Source organism: Petaurus breviceps, unplaced genomic scaffold, assembly GCF_028583685.1.
Source record: "Petaurus breviceps papuanus isolate PSGF00001 unplaced genomic scaffold, PetGlider_PUasm1.0 175, whole genome shotgun sequence".
NCBI lineage: Eukaryota > Metazoa > Chordata > Mammalia > Diprotodontia > Petauridae > Petaurus > Petaurus breviceps.
This window is the reverse complement of record NW_027185764.1, coordinates 10,787,994-10,810,531: the sequence shown is the minus strand read 5'-3', so window position 1 is coordinate 10,810,531 and position 22,538 is coordinate 10,787,994. Positions and strand designations below refer to the sequence as shown.

The 22,538-nt window shown below is 35.8% G+C and overlaps 1 pseudogene; it reads right to left on the bottom strand.

Moving 5' to 3' along the window:
- Positions 1–22,538, bottom strand: part of LOC138158995 (cytochrome P450 3A8-like) — a 63,468-nt pseudogene that overhangs the window by 38,394 nt on the left and 2,536 nt on the right.

The window sequence follows — 22,538 nt, the reverse complement described above, 5'->3', positions numbered from 1 at the left end:
AAATCTATGAACCAAACTATTGAGCTTTTTCAGGAATGTCAGGAACACTGAATTTTTAATTTTACATTTCTGTAAAGAAGAACCAACTTACTTATTGTAAATGTAACTGCGTCCAGAAAACCAAATCCAATTAACTTCTTGATTTCTCTGACAAAGGATCATTCTGGTTATTCAAGGAATCAACATTGACACCAAATGAAGTGCTGATGATCACGTCCATGCTGTAGTCCTCAAAGATGCTGAGGAGAGATAGCAAAAAATGACTCAGGATAGGCTCCACATCTTTCATCTCCAAGTAAAAACATGAAGTGATTCTCTAAACCCATGGTGTGAAACAAAATAGAAAGCAGGGCCACTAAACCATTCCAAACATGCAGGATATATGTTGAAATTAGAAAAACACATATTAATCTTATCTGTTGGGGATGGCTAGATGGCACAGTGAATAGAGCACCGGCCCTGGAATTGAGGACCTGAGTTCAAATCTGGCCTAAGTCACTTAACACACACACACACACACACACAAAACTAGCCATGTGACCTTGGACAAATCACTTAACACCAACTGCCCCTCCAAAAAGCAAAAAAAAAACTGTATTCTATTGTGCTTTTTATTTTTATTACATATTTTACTATTACATTTTAATGTAGTCTAGCCAGATTTGCCAGCTGTGCTCTATATTCATATTGCAGGGAATATGGTCCAGTGGTAAAAAAGGGTCAGTAGTATCTATTTGGTGAGATTTAAAAAAAAACATGCTGATTCTTTTCATCACTTACCTAGAAGTCCAAAAAGCATTTTATAAATGAATGAGTGAATGAATGAATTATAGCTTGGACATTCATGGGACAAAACACATAGCTTTGCTGATTGGGATTGTCACTTCCCTTTTCTAAACTGTTAGAGAAGGTTGGGTTCCTCTCCTTTAATCAAGGGTACATTTTCCTCCCCAAGATGAGAATACTCTCCACTTCCAATTAATAAGTTATATTTACTAACTGCTTACTATATGCCAGGCACTATTTTAGGCACTAGAGATAAGAGAAAAATACAAAACATACTCTGCCCATCAGAACTTTATATTCAAGTAGGAAGGGTATATGTGTGTGTATGTGTACACATACATATGTGTATATATATATATAGATACACAATTAAATACATAGACATATAAGTCTAGAAGATAAATACAAATACAGAAGAAGTGAAAAGTAGCTACACAGGAGAAGGTACTAGCAGCTATACCTTTGACTCCACATTCTTGTCTTCTTCAGATTATCCACACTATTATTACCATTCTTGTCTTCATTTTTTCATTTTTTCATTAATTTTATTTTAATTTATGAATTAAAAAATCATTTCCATAACATATTTTTATAAAAGATTCTTGCGCATGAAAGTACTAGTCTCTTATGTACAACTTGCTATATCTTTTAAATATATAGTAAAGTTACAATGTAATTTTTTTCTTTTTTTCTTCCCCTCCCAACCCTAGAGATGGTTATCATAAGACACAATTGTGTTTGTGTGTGTGAGGGGGTAATAAAAAATCATTCCAAAAATACTTCTATTTATCAATTCTTTCTCTGGATGTGCATACTATCTTCCTTCATATGCCTTCATTATTAATGTGGATATTTATAAGAGTTCAAATTACTTAATCATTGTATCAGTAATGATACTTGCAGCTGCTGTGGAGGTGTAAGACCAATAACACCAGTACACAGAAGGGCAGCTAGCACACACGTTTGATCTCCTTTTCTTCAGGAAGGAAAGCTTTAAAAAATCTTACTTGAATTAAACAATGCAAACAAAGAAGTAGAAAGAAGTGAATATCTAGGAAAGAATCCAGTAGACAGGGCTCCAAATGTCTGAACAAAGTAATAGATAAATAATCATCAGACCAGGGAGCACCAGCATCTGGGTTCAAAAAGCCAGGAGGCCCTTTAACAATGGCTATCCAAAGTCTCATCTGGCCAAATCACAAAGACCTCAGGCAAACATTTTTCTCATGAGTGAGTTTCAAAGCAAAATAAAAACCTCCCAGAAAATCTATGTGTCTCAATACTTAATTGAATTAATGCATCCCAGAGCCTGATTGACTCTGCACCAGGGCTCTAGGTCACTGCTGTGAACTGGACCAGAGCTCAAAGCAGTAAGACGTGATTGAAATACATGTGTACCTTTAGACCTGGGAACATGGCCCCGGTTCCAAGGAAAAACATGGAACACGTGGTCATGTAGGCCAGGGAAGAGCCTTTATTCCATTAACCCTACAGTTACTCAAACTTGTTCTTGAAATAATATTGGTTAGACTGTAGCTTTCTTTTTATTTAGCTAATTTATTTGTTCCTTATTTTGCGCAAGTCTCTCCATGTTTTTCTAATATCATAGTTTATCATTTCTCACAGCATAGTAGTATTCTATAGCAATCATACAACACAATTTATTCAGTCATTTCTCAATTTATGGGCATCCCCACAATTTCCAGTTTTTTGTCGCCACAAAGAAAGTTCCCATAAACATTTTAAAACATATAAGTTCTTTTCCTCTTTTCATAATCATTTTTGGAAATAGACCTAGTAACGATATTGCTGGGACAAAGTATATTGGCACTGTAATGGCTCTTTGGGCATAATTCCAGTTTTTTCTCCAAAATGTTTGAATCAGTTCACAATTCCACCAACAATGAATTAGTGTCCCAATTTTTACACACCCCCTTCAACATGTGTCACTATCCTTTTTTAATCATTTTTGCTAATCTGACAGTTGTGAAATATCTCAAAATTGTTTTATTTGTATTTATTTAATACATCATAATTTAGAAACTTAATGGGCCCTTAGAATGCAGGAATAAAGGCATATTAAAGTGGTAAAGTGGTTGGAGACAAGATGGTAGCATGAAAGCAGGGACTTCCTTAAATTCTTCCCCAAACTACTGAAAATATCTATAAAAATGACTCTAAACAAATTCTAGAGGAGCAGAAGCCACAAAATGATGGAGTGAAACAAATTTCCAGCCCAAGACAACCTGGAAGATCAACCAGAAAGGTCTGTTGCACCAGTCAGAGGGAAGAGCACAGTCAAGCATGGGTATGGAAAGCACAGACATGGAAGGAGAAGGCCTCAGGGGACTGATTGATGGCAGCTGTTGAAGTTTCCAGACTTCTCAAATCACAAACAGCAAAGATAACTCAGGTCAATAGGACAATCTGTGGGACATGACTGAGGAAGGAGCAGGATATAGCCCCAGCAAACCCTAGCTCCAGGCCAGTGGTGGCAGCAACAGCAGCTGCTTCCAGAGTTCTCAACCAAAAGATTCTGGGGCAATTAAGCAGCTCATCAAATTTGGACCACAGGAATCTCTTTACTGACTGTGAGGCAAGATTCTTTTGCTTTGCCTTTCCTTAGATCTGGGTCACAGTCATAGGTGGCAGTCCTGGGGTGAAGAGAAACATTGGTATGGTAGAGCTTGTAGTGGTGGTGGAGAGGGAATCCTCCTCACAGTTCTAAGGCAGAAATGAGTGCTTGCGGTAACACACAGACCAGAGTACAGACCAGGAGAGGAGTAAATACCTCTCCTTTGATCATACAATATTGGAAGAGCTAAAAATTTACAGGTCCCTAGAAATATCTGTGAAAACAGCTATGCAAAACCCATGAAGCCAGGGACAGTGCACTCTGCACTCTGGAAGGAGGGTCCTACCTTAACAAAGAACTAAAAAGTCAAGTAATTGGATAGAAAAATGAGCAAACAGTGGGGAAAAATGCAGACTATAAAGTCCTACTTAGGTGACAAGGAAGATCAAAACATACAACCAGAAGAAAATAAAAACCTCAAAGCTTCAACATCCAAAGGATCCAAGAAAAATATAAATTGGTCTGAGCCCATGGAAGAGTGCAAAAAGAATTTTGAAAAGCAAGTAAGAGAAGTAGAAGAAAACTGGGGTAGAAAAATGAGTGACTCAAGAAAATCAGGAAAACAAGTCAACGGCTTGCTAAAAACGACCCCCCAAAATGCTGAGGAAAATAATACCTTAAAAAAAAGACTAACACAAATGGCAACAGAGTCCCAAAAAGCCAATTAGGAGAATGTCTTAAAAAGTGGAAATTGCCAAACGGAAAAGGAGGTCCAAAATTTCACTCAAGAAAATAATTATTTCAAAATTAGAATGGGGGGAGAGAGGCAAGATGGCAGAGTAGAAACAGGACTTCTGCAGGGCTTCGGCTCGAACCTCCTTCAATTCATGTAAAAAATGACTCTAGACAAACTTTGGAGCTACAGAATCCACAACATGACATAGAGAAGCTAACCTCCTGCTGAGGAGAGCCCTACAGGCTGGCAGAAAGAGGTCAGCACAGCTCTCTGGGAGCTGACCCCAGCCCTGTTAGAGCCCAACATTTTAGCCTCAGGGTAGCCTGACCAGCTGCCAGCTAGAGGGACTTCAGATCACAAGCAGCTGTGGTGTTGATAATTCCAGAATTATCAACCCATAGATGCTGAGGACAAAGTGAGAGGTCAATACAGTGTGGACTTTGGGCCCTAGGAATTCGGGGATGCAGTCCAGCCTTTGCTCCCAGGGCAAGAAGCAGCAGAGGCTTCACAACCATGCAGCCACCTGCCTCATGGCTGCTTCAGAGCTCCTGGTCTGCAGATTGCAGGGGGACCAAGTGACCAATCTGAGGGGTAATTTCTCTTGCTTTAACCTGCTTGGATCTCTATTGCTGGAGGTCCTGAGGTGTGTGACCAGATTGCCAGAGCATGTTGAGGCTTCAGAGAGGGCACTGGACTAATAGCTCCAGCAGCTGGAAAACCCATAGACTGAGACAAAACTCCCCCTCTGGAAACATAGTTCTACTGTCACAAAAGGCTCAAAAGTCAAGTAATTGAGTGGCAACAAGAACAAGCAAAGGAAGCAAAGAAAACAGAGCAATCCAACATTATACTCTTATTGGGGGGGGGGGAAGGATCAAAGCATGGAACAGGAGTAAGACAACAAAGTCAGAAAGTCAGAAATCCTGCACCAAAAGCTTCCTAGAAAAAGATGAGCTGTTTACAGGCCATAGAGGAGCTTAAGAAGGATTTTGAAAACCAAATAAGAGAAGTGGAGGAAAAATTGGGAAGAGAAATGAGAATAATGCAAGAAAATTATGAAATAAGAGTCAACAGCATGACTGAGAAAAATACCACCTTAAATAATAGACTAACTCAAATGGCAAAAGAAGCTCAACAAGGAAATGAGGAGAAGAACGCCTTAAAAAGCTGAATTTGCCAGATGGAAAAAGAATCTCAAAAGCTCACTGAAGAGAATCATTCCTTCAGAATTAGATTGGAGCAAATGGAAGCTAGTGACTTTATGAGAAATCAAGATACTGTTAAACAGATCCAAACAAATGAAAAAATAGAAGGCAATGTGAAATATCTCATTGGGAAAAAAAACCCACTGACCTGGAAAATAGATCCAAGAGAGATAATTTTAAAATTATTGGACTGCCTGAAAGCCATGATCAAAAAAAGAACCTAGAAGTCATCCTTCAAGAAAATCTCAAGGAAAATTTCCTGGATGTTTTAGAACCAGAGGGCAAAATAAAGGTTGAAAGAATCCACCAATCACCTCCTGAAAAAGATCTCAAAAAGCAAATTCCTAGGAATATTATAACCAGGTTCTGGAGTTCCCAGATCAAGGAGAAAATATTACAAGCAGCCAGGAAGAAACAATTTGAATATTGTGGAAACACAATCAGGATAACATAGAATCTGGCAGCTTCTACACTGAGGGATCGAAGGGCTTGGAATATGATATTCTGGAGGGCAAAGGAGCTGGGATTAAACCAAAGAATCACCTACCCAGAAAAACTGAATGTTATGTTTCAGGGGAAAATGTGGTCATTCAGTGGAATAGAGGACTTTCAAGCATTTTTGATGAAAAAAACAGAGTTGAATAGACAATTTGACATTCAGATACAAGAAGCATGAGAAGGATGAGAGGGGTGGCTAGGTGGTTTGGTGAATAGAGCACCAGCCCTGGAGTAAGGAGGATCTGAGTTCAAATCTGGACTCAGATACTTGACACAATTACTAGCTCTTTGACTTTGGGCAAGTCACTTAACCCCAATGGCCCTGCAAAAAAAAAAAAAAAAAAAGAGAGAAGTATTAGAAGGTAAACAGGGAAAAGAAATCATAAGGAACTTATCAAAGTTGAACTATTTACATTTCTACATGAAAAACAATAATTGTAACAATTGTAATAATTGTTTAATGGCTCTTTGCATAGTCATAATTTCACCAGGGATATAAATTAATTGTCCTATGTAACTGAACAAATAACACAAAGTCATATTTCAGGAATTTATCCTGAAAATATAGCCAATCAGATATTTCATTGGATAAATAAGATTAATCCATCTAATAATCAACTTTCTATTGCTTCACTTTGTTCTAGTTGCATGCTTGCTGATGATATTGTGCCTTGTTGCATCTCTGGGGATTCACATGTTCGGCCAGTCTTTCCTGGCCCTGGAAACCGAGGTTCATGCTCTTATGTTACTTGTATAGAAAGGGGGATATGTCAAGGGCCAATCTCTGACCCGGTCCATACATGGGAAGACTCTGGTTCAGGATTTCTCCTAAGCCAATTCCCCATGAAGGCTATATTATGTCTTAAGATTGGTTCACCATCTCTTCCTGACTTGCAGGAGCTTAGGACTCGATAATCGAGCTGTGAGCCAGACTTAGATGCATGAAAGGGAGCAAGGATAATAAGACATATGGAATTATGTAAATCAACAAGGACATAAAAACATACAGATATGCCAAATGTACAAGAATAGTAAATATTTTTGCATGTATTCCTAAGAGATAATTGCTTTTCATTCATTATATAAATGCCGCCCTCTGATCAATAAATCGGAACCTGCTATAACAGATGGTCACCTGGCTTGTATCCACCATTCCACACTTTTTGGTTCTGCCTGTGCCCATTTGGATGCAGGCATCATGAAAGGGTAAAGAAGTGATCAGACTTTGCCCTGGATAAGAATAATTAGAGCATCAAAAACTTGTAAGTCCCAGCATGTGATCCCCTTTGGGGCCTGGAATAACAAAACAACCAATACCCCAAGAAAACTGCAACAGAACCAACCCAGATATTCCCTCCAAAAGTGAGTAAAACCTGGACTTAAGAAAAGCCTAAAGTGAGGAAGTTTAAAAAAATGAACAGACAAAAATAATTCCATAATAAAGAGCTGTTGTGGTGATATAAATACTCAAAACACAAACCCAGAAGGAAATAGTTCCAAAAAACCTACAAGCAAAGCCTCAAAGGAAAACACAACTTGGGCATAAATTCAAATACAATTTTTGGAAGGTATAAAGCAAGAGGTTGAGAAAAGAGTTTTAAAAGTTTTCATAAATGTAAACAAGATTTTAGCAATTTTGGAGATATTTTGTAAAAAAAAAAAAATTTTAAAAGGCTTAGTTGAATGATGAATTTAGAAGCCAGATAATAGAGTTCAGAATATGAAAAGATAAAGAAAAAAGGAGCAAAAGTAGAGTCATCAATTGTCAATGGCTTTCTCAAGGTGTTTGGCCTCAGAGGGGAAGATTTCACCATATTTTCCTTTCCACTTGCCTTGTTAGGTAAAAAGTCAGAATAACTCTAAAAATAGGTCCTTTCATTTCTGAAGAAAGATGGCAGGAGAGAGACTTAGGAAAGCAGGGTGTCTTCACACTCCTCAGATCCCTCCAGCTGCTGCCTCAATCTTTCTCTTTCAGACTTACAGGCTGGCTTTTCTCTGCTTCTTTCACAAGTTCTTCATTGACATACCTCCATATTGGTTAATGATGAGAAACATCTAAATGCCAAATGATCAACTACATGTGGAAAAAAAACAGATTTCCCAAGCCAGAGGAAGCATAATAATATTTCACAAATTCATTTCTCTCTTTTTGAATATAAAAAAAATCATACATCCATTAAAGGCCATGTAGTCAATCTATTTCATTTTAAAGAAGAGGAAACTGCAGTCATAATGGTAACGTGTCATGTCAATGGTAACTTGGCATCAGAGATGAGAATGAAGACCAGGTTCTCTAACTACAGAGACTGTGTTCCCTCCATTATATAGCCAAAAAAGATAAGAAACCAAATATTCCCTTATCGGAAGTTCAAACTTGTGGGTCTATTAATTAGACTTTAAATGGAAACAAATCACTGGAGCTTTTTTTTTACTCTCCCCAAGACTCAGTTTTCTAGAATCTGACAAATATCCATTGCTTTATTTCCTTGAGTTTTCTTTGGTCATCTTTAGCGAATGTCATAAAACTCTTCATAATCCCTGCTAAAGGAAATTTCTAGGAGAAAAGGGTAAAAGATGTGACCATTCAGGTATTAAGTGATGGAACCACAACTTGGGATCTATTACACTTTCTACCATAAAAAAATAATTCTTTTTAAATAGTTATAGTTTATAATCTGACTCTTCTTCGGTGGAAAGAATTTTCCTTTCTGAGTCTTTAAAAGCTGTGTCAATTGAACCTAAGGAACCAGTTTCCAGGCTGCATTACTACAAAGGTTGCTTCCCAGAATGATGACTGGGTGTACTAGGCTAAAAGCATTACTATTTCCAGAAATCGTAAGTGACATGTTTTATGCTGTCCCCCACAGTGTGTGACAAGAAGTGGTGGTGGTGGTGCTGGCAATTTCACCTACCTGGCACACATCACCTACTGTCTCTTCCTCATAGCATCAACCAGTTCAATTATTCTGGTTGGCCTGTCACATGTGAGATCATTGCTTGATAATAGATGAGGACAGCCAGAACCTCCTCTATAGGATATTTTCCCCAGGATCATGACTTGGAATGCCTAGCCAAGATCAGAAAAGGAAGTTTGAGGGTATTTCCCAGACTATGTCTCCTGTGTCCATCTGCCTGTTGTCTGTTAAGATGGCCTAAATAAATGTGAGACCCTTAGCATGCTTAGCAAGTTCTCTCCTTTGCTGCCAGAATTACTCTTCCACTGCCACTTTCAACATGATTGGTAAAGACAGAATAGTACTCTTTTACCATCACTGATTTGATAAGTCTCTGGGTCTGTAATGGCCAGCGCAAGTTGTCTGCCATCAGAAAACCTACACCCCCAAATTGAGCAAATTGCATCAATCACCAAGTTACACTGTTGGAAACAAAGGTTCCAAGTGGAAACTATATTGTTGGCCATGATCTCGCTGATGCCTTATGTTTACTCTAGTCTGAGATAAAGAAATGAACCAAGAATCTAAAATAAAACTCAGAAAATATTTATGAAATACTTGCTGCATGCTTAAGTTAGGATCTTGCCTCAGACGCTTTCTACTCTGTGACCCCATGCAACTCAGTAACCTTTCTCAGATTAATTTTCTTCATTGGCAAAATGAGTAAAAGAATAGCAACCACCTTAGAGGGTTGTTGTGAGAATCAGTAAGAGAACATGTATAAAGTACTTTGAAAACCTTCAAGAGTAGAATTTGTTGTTGCTGTTGTTGAGTGTTATGATGGGAAGGGAGAATAATTTCTTTGAGGATATGACATTTGCATTGACCTATAAATAATGAGCAGGCATTCAGTAGGAAAAGGAAAGGAAGATGCCATTTCAATATCATAAAATAGCCTGAGCAGCCACAGTGGCATGAGAGTGGCAATGCCTTTGGGAGCCAGGGTCATCAAGTCTGTCTAAAGAACAAAGTTCATACAGGGGACTAATAGAAAATAAGCCTGCGAAAATAAGTTGGTAACATGTGAGGGATAGTTTTGAACATCCCACAGTAGTTTTAAATTTTACTTAGGTGGGAATAGGGAGCCAGGGTGGACTTTCGTGCAGACATGTAAATGTTAACACATTTATGCACAACAAAGATTATTCTGATAATTGTATTTAGAATGGACCAGATGATCCCAGAAAAGTCCAAAGGATCCATCCATTATGAAAAAATGCTTTCCACTACCAGAAGGAGAACTAATGAAGCTTATTGTTTTTCATTTTATTTTTCATGTTTTTTAACATCTTATTTTGGATATGTGTGTTGTATAATTTCACTTGTATAATTATGTCATGTCACTTGCTTCTCAAAGGGTGTAATGAAAATGTAAATTTTAAAGATCTTCCCTGCCCCTAGGCTAAAGTGCACGTGGAGCCTGGGGTGGGAGGCTTGTTTTTCAGTAGATACTTTTTGATTGGCCAGTGGGTCAATAAGGTTGTTACATTCTCTGAGCCAGGAAAAGGCTATATAAGCCCTGATGTGAGGCTTTGTTTTGGGGGCTCACTTTGAGAAGTGTTCTGTGATTTGATCTGTATTCTGAAAAGTCGTTGTCCAGAGCCCGGCTTTGAAAAACCCAGATGTTGACTGGGTATGGATGTAATGGTTGGACAGTTTGGAAATCTGTCTACTTGATCTGTTTCTGTCTTGATAATTCTGCCTGTATACTTTGAAGTTTGGAGTGCTGACCTTTTTCCCCTGAACAAGGTAAGCGATATATGTCTGACTGATTAAAGTAAGCTTGTTAACCCATTTTGAGTTACTTTCCTTTAACAAAGCAGTTCCAAGAACCTGTGCCAGCAGCTACCCTGGGAACGCTGGGGTGCTTGCTGCTACAATGGGCCAGGGGTAGACTGGAGAGAGGTAAAGTATTTAAAAAACAAAAATTTTAAATGAATGTTAAAAATAGTTTTAAAAAAAAATAATTTTTTAATGGACCAAATAGAAGGGAGAGTGGAGTAGGAGGTATCATTCAGGAGTTCACAATAATACTCTAGATGAGTGGTAATAACAGCTTGTACTAGTGTTGGTAGTGGCTGCAAAAGGAATATAAAAGGGATTTGGGATTATGTTGCAGAGATGGAATAGAGAATTCCCAGACACTGAAGGAATCTGAAGTAAGAGGGAGAAAAAGGAGTTGAATATAACCATCAGTGTTATGAAAATAGATAACCAAGTAGATCAGAAGTTTCAAAATAATAGGTGATCTTCAAGAAGTTTTAAAAATCTTGGTTACCAGATTAAAATGAAATTGGAAAACATTTAATAAAATAATACAAGGTTAATGTTGTTTTGGCATTTCGGTTATGTTCAAAAATATTCGTGACCTATTTAGGGTTTTCTTGGCAAATATACTGGGATGGTTGACCATTTCCTTCTGCAGGTCTTTTTACAGATGAGGAAACTGAGGCAAACAGGATTAAATGATTTGCTCAAGGTCACATACCTAGCAAATGATTGAGGAGAAGTGTGAACTCATGTCTTCCTGATTTCAGGCCTGACAATCTATCCATCTGCTGTTTCATTTAGGTTCACAGCTAAAGTTATGTACCATGAATTTGAATTCAGTGAAACTGACACAATAGCTCTATGAATGGACTTTTCAGTCTAGAATGAGGATTTGGAAGTTTGGATTGGTGGAAGAAAAGAGTTTGAGAGATACTAAAAGAGGAGATAGGAAAGCATTAAAGTAGACAAAAAATAAAAAAAAAACACTGATTAAAATATATTGATTGTTTTGAAAAGCTAAAATTGGATACAAATATTATTTCAAATTTTTCTAAACTAATTAAAGTACATTATCATAATCGAATATAATAGAATTTCCCACACTAATTGTTGTTAAAGTATACAAGGAAATAAATAAGAACATTTATGAGATAAGATCTAGCTAAATCAACAAAACCAAAGTGGTTATGCCCTTACACGTTAACTTCACCTACATAAAAGAAAAGAAAAAAAGGAAACAAAGAAAAGAATACAGGCTCAAATATGGTAAAAAAAAAAAAAGTCTAGCAAGCTTGAGTAGAACTTTTCTTTCCTTGTTATTTATATATCACTTCATCTAATTTTACTACAATATAGTCTGGAGGGTGGGGTAAGATTATGACTTTTGTTTCAAAGAGTTAACTCATTAAGTTTTGACTTCAAAATAAAGTTTTTAATAATTTTTAAAAGGACTTGGTTGATTAACCATTCATAATCTGTATATTTAATAATTATACTATTTCCTTATCTAGGCTATGGTTTCCCATCTTTTCTTGTTGGGTACATCTATTTGTTGATTATAAAGTCAAAGTAGTGGGCTGCATAAATGTACTATATCATATTGTGTTACTTTGTATTATAATTGTGTTTTATTGTCTTGTATTCTTAGTCAGGCTACTCCTCTTCTCTCATCCCCAAGTTCTTTATCTGTCAAATGAGGGAGAAAAAGAGGAAACTGTAGTAACTAATCCCCAAGGTCCTTCCGAGGTCTCATATCCTGTTCTTCCATAAATACTGTAGTACATTATTACCCTCAGCCAGCAATGACTCACAGCAGCACACATTGGCAGCTCTGACTCCCATTATGGGACTAAAGATGATAGAATCATAAATCTAGAGTTTTAGGAGTTCATCTTCAGAGTCCCTTCATTACTGGTGCTCAGCAATTTAAGATCCTTGGCCAAGGTCACATAAGTAAATGAGCATCAAGAGAAGGATCTAAATTTAGGGTCTTTCACTCCAGAGCACATTATCATTCTAGTTTGCTAGGATTCCCCTAAGCCACCAGTGTTGCACTGATATTAGCATGAATGCAGAAGGATCCCATGGCATCTAATGTTTATATGTCCCTAGTTCTTTGACCTTCTAGTGTTTCCTAATAGCTCTAAGAAAGAAACCTGGATATTGGACTTATGATATTAAACTATCTCCCCATTTAATAACAGCTTCATTGGTTCTAGGCTGATCATTAAGTATATCCATGTAGAGAATTGTCAACAAATTCCCACTAATAAATTACATGGGATTTGGGAAATACTAGGACATGAGGGGGATATGAATATCTATTTCTACTACCTGAATAATTTTTATGATTCAGAGATTGAAGAAAAAATAAAAAAAGAAAAATTTATGAAGTTCTGTGAATTTTCTTTACTTTTTTCTTTTAGAAAAACAATAAAACTTAAATATATAATAAAAGAAAAAGATACATTATAAATTGAAATATTAAACAAATATAAAATAAGAAAAGAAAAAAACATGCCATTTGCACTGTAGAACATATGAGAGGATTCAAAACATATAACAATAACTTATCATTTCAAGAAAGCCTTTATATTAAATACTGTGTGTGAAAATGAAAACTACCCATCTTTCCTTTGCTTCCTGACAGGTTTTCTTTTGTTCTCTGCTATATACTTTTTATCTTTTTTATTTATATTTTTATTTATATTTTTTTACGTCTTTCTCTTCCCTACTCACCACTCCAAGGCTACAATTGAGCATGAAAATATTTATATATACGTATTGAGATAGATATAGATGTAGATACACATATACAGACATTCATACATACATATATATATACTCATACATGCATCTATAAATATAGATTTTCCCTAAGAGATGCTATTCTTAATCTTGTTTTTATATTTGTGTATATCTCTTTTTTCTATCTCTCCTAACTCCTCTAATTTACTTCTAACTGCTACCTTGCCTTCCTATTACTTGACCTACCCCCATTCCAACAATCCCTCCCTTATCTCCCATTCCCCTAAATCTAAACTCCATTTTGTACACCCCTTTGATCTATTGCATCACCCTCTCCTCTAAAGATCCCTCCTTTATCCTCTCTCCTCTCCCAATCTCCTTAAGAGTTTTATTTCTTTTTTAAATTTAGAAGACTTTTATACATTTCTAAATGTATATGTATTTTCTCTTCTTAAACCCATTCCTAATGAAAGTGACTTTACAGCACTAAAAACTCCCCCATCTAATTCCTCTGTATTGGTTCTTCCTCTTGTACCTCATTTGTACAAGATAATTATTTTTAACTGTTCTTGAATGGTTTTACTTTTTGAAGTCATATCATACTCAGGTCTACCCCAATTTTTCTTATAAGCTCCCTAATTGCTAGTAACAATCTTTGACATAGGTTTTACATTTTCTATACATAAAAGGTAATTGGTTATTGGTATGTACCTTATACTTCTCTTGGCCCCCATATGTCAGATATTCTATTGAGATTGTTTTGTTTTGTTTGTTTTTTAATGGAGTCCCAAAAGTCTGAGAGTTGATCAAATGTCCATTTATTTCCATTCAAAATTATGCCTAATTTTTGTGGGTATGATATTTTAAGCCAGAGGTCCAGTTCTTTTGCTCTTCAATATGTGGTGTTCCAAGACCTGTGATCTTTTAGAGTCGCCAACACTAGGTCTTGCATGATTCTTATTGTGGTACCATCAAATGCAAATTGTTTTATCTTGTTGTTCATAATATTTTGTCCTTGAGCTGGGGATTTCTGAATTTTACTATAATGTCTGTATGAGTTTTCCTCATAGGATCTCTTTCAGGTGCTGATCAGTAGATTTTTTTCTATTTCTGCCTCTTGTTCCAATGCTTCAGGATAATTTTCTTTATTTCTTTTATTATTGTATCAAGAGTCATTTTTATCACAACTTCCAGTCAATCCAATTATTCTTATGTTTTCTCTTCTTGACCTATTCTCCAGATCGGTTGCTCTTCTTGGAAGATGTTTCACATTCTCTTCTATTTTTTTCACTCTTTATATTTTTTTCTTTTTTCGTCTCATAATTTCATTGGCTTCACCTTGCCCAATTCTGATTTTCAAAGAGGAATTTTCTTCCTTAAGATTCTGAATCTTTTCTAATTGGCTGACTTTCTTGTCATAAGCACTGTCCTGGAAAAGTTGAGAACTAAAAAAAACCTGGTCAATGACATCAATACATGTCAGAGATAGAAGCTTTTCTGTACAAGAAATACCAGTTAATCAATTATATCTACTCTTGCAATCCCCAGAAGTTGATGAGACCCAAGATCTGTACTGGCAGGGGAACAGGTAGAGACCAAACCTCAGATATTGCAACCTTGTAAACCTCATTATTTGGTGTCTTTATTATTTTTAAGGTTTCTGATGGTTTTGATACAGGTTTTTGATACAGGTTCTGGGGAACCCCTTGAACATTGAATATTCCCACTTCATGAGGCTTTGCCTGAGGCCATAAACCTTTCATTATAGTTAGGCCCAAATTTCTGTTACTCTTAACCTAGCCTAGCCCTCCACTGTTCAGCTACTTCCCACCCTTGGTCCTATCAAAATATCTGTACCCAAATCTATTACCCTTAAACTAGCCTAACCTTCCATTGTCTGTCATTTCCAAGTAGCCTTCAGCAATTTCCAACCTTTAATCCCATTCCTGGAGTCAGACCTCAGTTCCATCAAAGATCCTCCTTAGACTCCTCCTCAACACCCTTCCCAAATCTCTCCTCTACACCACCCCTAGATCCCTCCCACAATCTTTCTGTATATAAGATCCATCTTTCCTCCATGAAGAGGCTGAGAATAATCTAAGGTAGACTCACTCCATGTCAGATTATTCAAGACTGATTGTCAATACAAGCTTCATAGATACTTAGGCTCCTTAAGAGTCTACCCATGGTAGCCAATCTTTAATAAACTTTGCTTTTCTTTGGCTGAGAGGATTGAGTCAAATTCATTTGAAAGAACCCAGGATGTTGGTATTTTGGGACCTCAAGCACCCCTAAAAACCCTAAACCTCAATAGTTTCAAAGTCTATCTTTTAAATATGCTGAATAGGATATAAACATTCTGTGCTTAGGTCTTGTTTAATTCCTATTATGCTGGTGTTCACTGCTAAATGTCAGAGGAAAATTCACAAGACAGAATTAAGGGAAGATGGCAGAGGAGGTCAGAAAATTTCAAGCTCTCAAGATTTTCCTCCACAGGGGGCAAAGCCAAGATGGCTGAGTAAAAACAGGAATTCCGGGCAGCTCCCAATCCAAACACCTTCAATAACTGTAAAATATGACTCTAAACAAATTTTATAGCTATAGAACCCACAAAGTGACAGAGAAAAACAAATCTCCCACTGAGGCCAACCTGGCAGGCAGATGAAAAAGGTCTTTCACACCAAGAGCTTACCTCAGTCTCTCGTGAACCAACTGCTACAAGACTCAGGAGGGCCCCAATCTGTGGCCCACATTGGACAGCGCAGACTTCAGGAGAGTGAACCACTAGCAGCTCTGGTGGTTTAAAGACTTCTCAACCCATAAACACCAAAGATAAAGTAAAGGGTCAGTAGGGAACTCTGTTGGAACTCGGTGATGGAAGAGCCCAGTCTGGTCCCAACCCCCAGAGCAAGAGATGGCAGAGCCCCTGCAACTGCAGCTGCTGCCGCATGGCTGCCTCCAGAGCTCCTGGAGTGCAGATTGTAGGGGAATCAAGTGATCATTCAAAGGGTAATTTCTTTGACTTTTACCTGTTTCGATCTGGATCACATTCTTGGCTGGTGGCCCTGCAGTGTGTGGCAGTGTGCCAGAGCTTGGAGAGTCTCTAGGGAGGGTGGCCTCCTCACACCTCTGAATAACATTTGCAAAAACTCAAGCAATTTGGGACATAGCTCACTCCACTCTGGAAATAGAGCTCTCCTGTGGCAAAGAGCGCAAAAGTCAACTCATTGACTGGCAAAATAAGCAAACTGAGGAAGCTCAATCAGACCATAGAATCCTTTTTTTGGGGACAAAAAGGATCAAAACATGGAACCAAAAGAAGTCAATGAAGTCAAAACTTCTGCATCAAAATCTTCCAAGAAGGGGGTGGCTAGGTGGTGCAGTGAGTAAAGCTCCAGCCCCCAGAGTCAGGAGGACCCCAGTTCAGTTCTGGCCTCAGACACTTAACACCCACACAAAAAAAAAACTAGCCGTGTAACCTTGGGCAAGTTACTTAACCCCAATTGCCCTCCAAAAAGCAAAAAAAAATAATAATAAAATCTTCCAAGAAACATATGAACTGGTTACTGGCCATGGAGGAGCTTAAGAAGGATTTTGAAAATCAAGTAAGAAGAGGGGAGAAAAGATTGGGAAGAGAAATGAGAATGATGCCAGAAAATCAGGAAAAGCAAGTCAACAACCTGCTAAAGGAGACCCAAAAAATACCGAAGAAAATAACACCTTAAAAAATAGGCTAACTCAAATGGTAAAAGAGGCCCAAAAAGCCAATGAGGAGAAGAATGCCTTCATAAGCCAAATTTACCAGATGGAAAAGGAATTTCAAAAACTCACTGAAGAGAATAATTCCTTCAAAATTAGTTTGGAGTAAAGAGAAGCTAATGACTTTATGAGAAATCAAAATACTATAAAAGAGATCCAAACAAGTGAAAAAAAGTAGAAGGCAATGTGAAATATCTCACTGGAAAAACCACTGAACTGGAAAATAGATCCAGGAAAGGTCATTTAAAAATTACTGGACTACCTGAAAGTCATGATAAAAAAAAGAGCCTAGACATCATCCTTCAAGAAATTTTCAAGGAAAATTGCCTTAAATTCTAGAACCAGAGGAAAAAAATAGAAAGAATTCATCAATCACTTCTTGAAAAAGATCCACAAAATAAAATACATAGGAATATCATAGCCAAATTCCAGAGCTTCCAGGTCAAGGAGAAAATACTACAAGCTGCCAGAAAGAAACAATTTGAGTATTGTGGAAACAAAATCAGGATAACACAAGATCTAGCAGCTTCTAATATTAAGGGATTGAAGGGCTTGACATATGATATTCTGGAGGTTAAAGGAACTAATATTAAAACCAAGAATCACCTACCCAGCAAAACCGAGAATAATGCTTCAGTGGATATTATGATCATTCGATGAAATAGAGGACTTTCAAGTATTATTGATGAAAAAAAAAACAAAGCTAAACATAAAATTTGACTTTCTTATACAAGAAACAAGAGAAGCCTGAGAAAGTAAACAGGAAAAAGAAATAAAAAGAAACTTATCAAAGTTGAACTATTTACATTACTACATGGAAAAACTAAAATTGTAACTCATGAGACTTTTCTCAGTATGAGGATAGTTGAACGGATTATATAAGTATATTTATGCAGCATACATATATATGTATATATAGTAGGGTGTGTATGTGTGTATAAATGCGTATATGAGGGTGTGTATATGTGTGTACATGTTTACATAGACAGAGGGCACAGGATCAATAGAATAAGAAGGGATGGTATCTAAAAAATAAAATTAAGAGGTGAGAGAGAAATATAATGAAAGGAGAAAAGGAGAGATAGAATAGGGCAAATTATCTCATATAAAAGAGGCAAGTGAAAACTATTGCAATGGAGGGGAAGAGCAGGAAGCTGAAAGGAAATGGGTCAACTTTACTCTCATTGAATTTGGCTCAAGGAGGGAATAACATACATGCTCATTTGGGTATCTTGCCCTACAGGAAAGTGGGGAGAAGGGGATAATAGGGAGGGAAATGGAGGGGAGGGCAGGTTGCGGGAGAGGTTAGTTAGAAGCACATACTTTTGAAATGTGACAGGGTCAAGGTAGAGAATGGAATGGGTGGGGGCGAGATAGGATGCAGGGAAATGTGGTTAGTCTTTCATAACATAACTACTATGGAAACATTTTGTTTAGCTATAGATGTACAACCTATATTGAATTGTTCATATTCCCAGAAGGGGGGAGGTGAAGGAGGGAAGAAGGGAAAGTATCTGGAAATCAAAGTTTTAACAACAAATTTTTATTTTTTTTTTTTTGCATGCAACTGGGAAATAAGATATGCAGGCACTGGGGTATAGAAATCCATCTTTCCCTAGTAGAAAGTTAGAGGGGATATGGGGTAGGATATGGGAAGAGCAGATTGGGGTAAGAGGTGCTCAGTAGATTCACTATCTTGGGGTGGGGGGGTAGGTGAAAGACTGGGAGAAAATTTGTAACTCAAAATCTTGTGGAAATTAATGTTTAAAACTAAAAATAAATTTAATTTAAAAAATTTTAAATTTACAAAAGAAGGTTTTTCCGAAAATATCCCCTTCATCTTTTCTCACAACACAGTATTTTTTCTACCATATTGATGTATCAGAAATTGTTCAACCATTCCCCAATTGATGCTTACCCCCTCAGCTTCCAATTATTTGCTATCACAAACAGAACTTCTGTACACATGGGTCATCTTCTTCATTCTCTAATTTCTTTGGATTATATACCTAGCACCAGTACTGAAGGATTCTAAGTGTATGGTGAGAGTAACAGTTTTTTATTTATACTTCCAAATCATTTTAGAGAATGGTTAGAAGAAATCACTGCTCCAACAATAAGCCATCAATATATTTGTTTTCCCCAAGACCCCTCCAGTGTTTGTCACTCCCACTTTCTCAGCATAGTCTCTCTGATCGGTGTAAAATGGTGCCTTAGAGTTGTTTTAATTTGCATTTCCCTAATTATTAGTAACTTACAACATTTTTATATGATTCCTTATAGAATGAATTTATTTCTCTGAAGACTGCTTATTCACAACCTTTGACCCTTTATCAATTTACAAATGATTCTGTTCTTATAAATTTAGCTAAGTTCCCTACATGTCTTAGATATGAGAGCTTTGTCAGAGAAATTTCCTGCAAACATTTTCCCCAGTTCCTTTCTTCAAATCTTAACTGCATTAGTTTTACTTATACAAAATCTTTTTAAGTTTATATAACCAAAATTGTTCATTTTACCATCTGTGAACCTTTCTATCTCTTATTTAGTCATTAACTCTTCCCCTATCCCTACATCTGACAAAGAATTTATCCATACTCATGCAATTTGCATGTGACATTGCACTTTAAAACTTAATTATGTATTCATTTTGACCTTATTCTGATATATTATGAGATATTGGTATATCCCTGCTCTCTGCTAGACTATTTTCCAACAGTTTTTGCTGAACAAACACTGAATTCATGCTCCAAAATCTGGGTTCTTCATTTTTTTTCAAAAATTAGTTACTATTCTCATTTGTTTCTCCATGTTGTATCCCTATTTTTTCACTAAAAACTTCTGTTATCCAATACCAAGTTGTTTTGTTTTGTCTTATAAACATGGTTTTCTTGTAATAGCATTTTAATTCTGACTCAGTTCCTTTTGTTTCCATTTTTTTTTCATGATTCACTTGTTGGCTTGATTCAAGTTATTAAGTCTTTCGCAGCTGATTATGTTTGTTTGGTTTTTTTTCAGGGTAGTATTTTTTATTTGTTTAGTCATTTCTTCTGATTATGTTTGTTTTAATGCTATTATTGTGTAAACTGTTCTCCTGTTTCTACACACTTTATTTCACATCTATTCTTATACATGTTCTCATTTTTTTCTGAAAATATTTCCCTTATCATTTCTTACAGCACAATAGTATTTTTAAATTTTATATATTCAAAATTATTCATTTTTCCTCCAGTGAAACAGTCTATCTCTTCTTTGGCCATGGACTCTTCCCCTACTCAAAATCAGACAGGTAATTTTCCATGCTCCAATAATTTCCTTAAAATATTACCATTTATATCAAGACTGTGTACTCACTTCAACCTTATCTTGCCACATAGTAGGAAGTTTTGGTCCATGTCTAATGTCTTCCAGACTACTTTCCAGTTTTCCCAAGTTTGATCAAACATTGAGATATTGTCACAACAACTGGAATCTTTCAGTTTATAATTCATCAGGTTATTGTCATCATTTGCTATTGTATATTGTGTATCTAATATACACCTATGTTGTTAACAGTTTTGATTAATTTTTAGTTTACTATCTGGAATTCTGTAAGTAAACCATCATGTCTTAGGCAAAAAGCAATAACTTGCTTCCTCTTTGACTACACTTATTGTTTTAATTTCTCTCCCTTCTTTTATTGCTACAGCTAGCAAATCCAGTATAATATTGACTGAAAATGGTAGTAAAGGACATTCTTGCTTCTCTCCTGATCTGATTAAAAAGATTTCTAGCTGTTGTCCATGACAGACAATGCTTGCTTTTAATTTTAGGTACATATTGGTTATATTTTTAATAAAAAATCTATTCATGCTTATGACTTCTAACATTTTTAACAGGAATGGTTGTGTATTTTAAACAGCTTCTATATTTATTTAAACAATCTGGTAACAATATGTAGCTATCAAAAAGTGAAATGATGGAATTTTAGTTATTCCTTAGTCTCTAAAATAGTTATTAAATCTTAAAACAATTATAAAACTTTCTTCATTTAAGACTTGTTCAATTTCTTTTTCTAAGATGATTTCTTTAAGTAATCAGCTTCCTGTTCTTTTAATTAGGAAGATCATATTTTAAATATATTCTTCTGTTTCATTTAGATTATCATTTTTTTGGCATATATGTCTGAAATTAGGTACAGTAAGGGTTGTTTTTCTTCATTGGTTGTGGTCACCTTTATCATTTTTGATACAGGTAATCAGGTTTTCTTTCTTTTTTAAAATATGCTTTTATATCTTTTGCTTACTGCTTAAAAACCATTAGTTTTACTTTTTTTCAATATTTAACTTTCAAATCTGTTAATCTTGTTCTTGATTTTCAGTATTTTTATTTTTGAATTTAGTTATTTTTGGATTTTTTTTATAATTGTATTGATGTTTCTTGTTTCTTAAATCACCACAGGATTCCAACTATTCCTACACCTACCACTCCCCCAAAGCCATGCCATATGATATATAGGATATTTTAGAGTAAAATTGTATTTTTCACTAAATTGATCCATACATTGAAACAGTCCAATAACATGTGCAATGTGTAACACTTGTGAACTTCACACCTCTACTAAGAGGTAACTTGGGATCATCCTCCAAATGTCTTCACACAAGTCTCATTTGATCTTTTTGCTTTTGCCATATTTACTTTTGATTTTTTGGTGTCATTGTTCTTTCATTTTTGTTGTTTTGATTAGCATATATATATGCTAATGTTTTGATTAGCATATATATAATTTTCTTGGCTTATTTTACTTTGTCTCACTTCATATAGCCTAGATTGTGTTTTTGTAGACTTTGAGATTTTTTTTTTTTTGCATTTTGGAAAGATTTTGAGTGCCTTTTCTTTCCCTAATTTCCTCTGGGTTTTTATAATGATAGAACAAAAATGATATTGATTTTGTGGATTTATTTTGTAAAGTATTGCTTTAATGTAGTTAATATCTCAATTAGTGTCCTGGTTGATGTTCTGAGATAGTCTACGTGAGCCACTACGCAGTCAGAAAATGAGAATAATGTCATAATAACATCATGATCTACCTCTAATTTTGTTCACCTTTTCTAATGCACATTGATAGAAATTTCAATATTAAATGAAGTAATAATAAGCATTGTTGCTTTAATAGTTGAATTTTAGGTAAGTTTTATTTCTCTCCAGCAAATAATGTTAGCTCAGTTAGGTAGTTAACTAACTTAGTTAAATATATAAGGATGTTAAAATATGAAAAAATGATCTTTCAACACAAAGTTATATTAGGGTGGTGGTTTTCTGCAAGAAATGAGTTTTACATGTAGTCAAAAGCTTTTTCTTTATCTATTGGTACAACCTTTGGGTTCTCAGTATTTTTTTAAATAAAATCTGCTTGTTTTTTAATTGCTAATTGTTTTTTTAATCATTTATTTATTTTCTATGTTGTTATATTTTTTTCAGAATATATTTATTTATTTTTAGTCTTCAAGATTCATTTCAACAATATT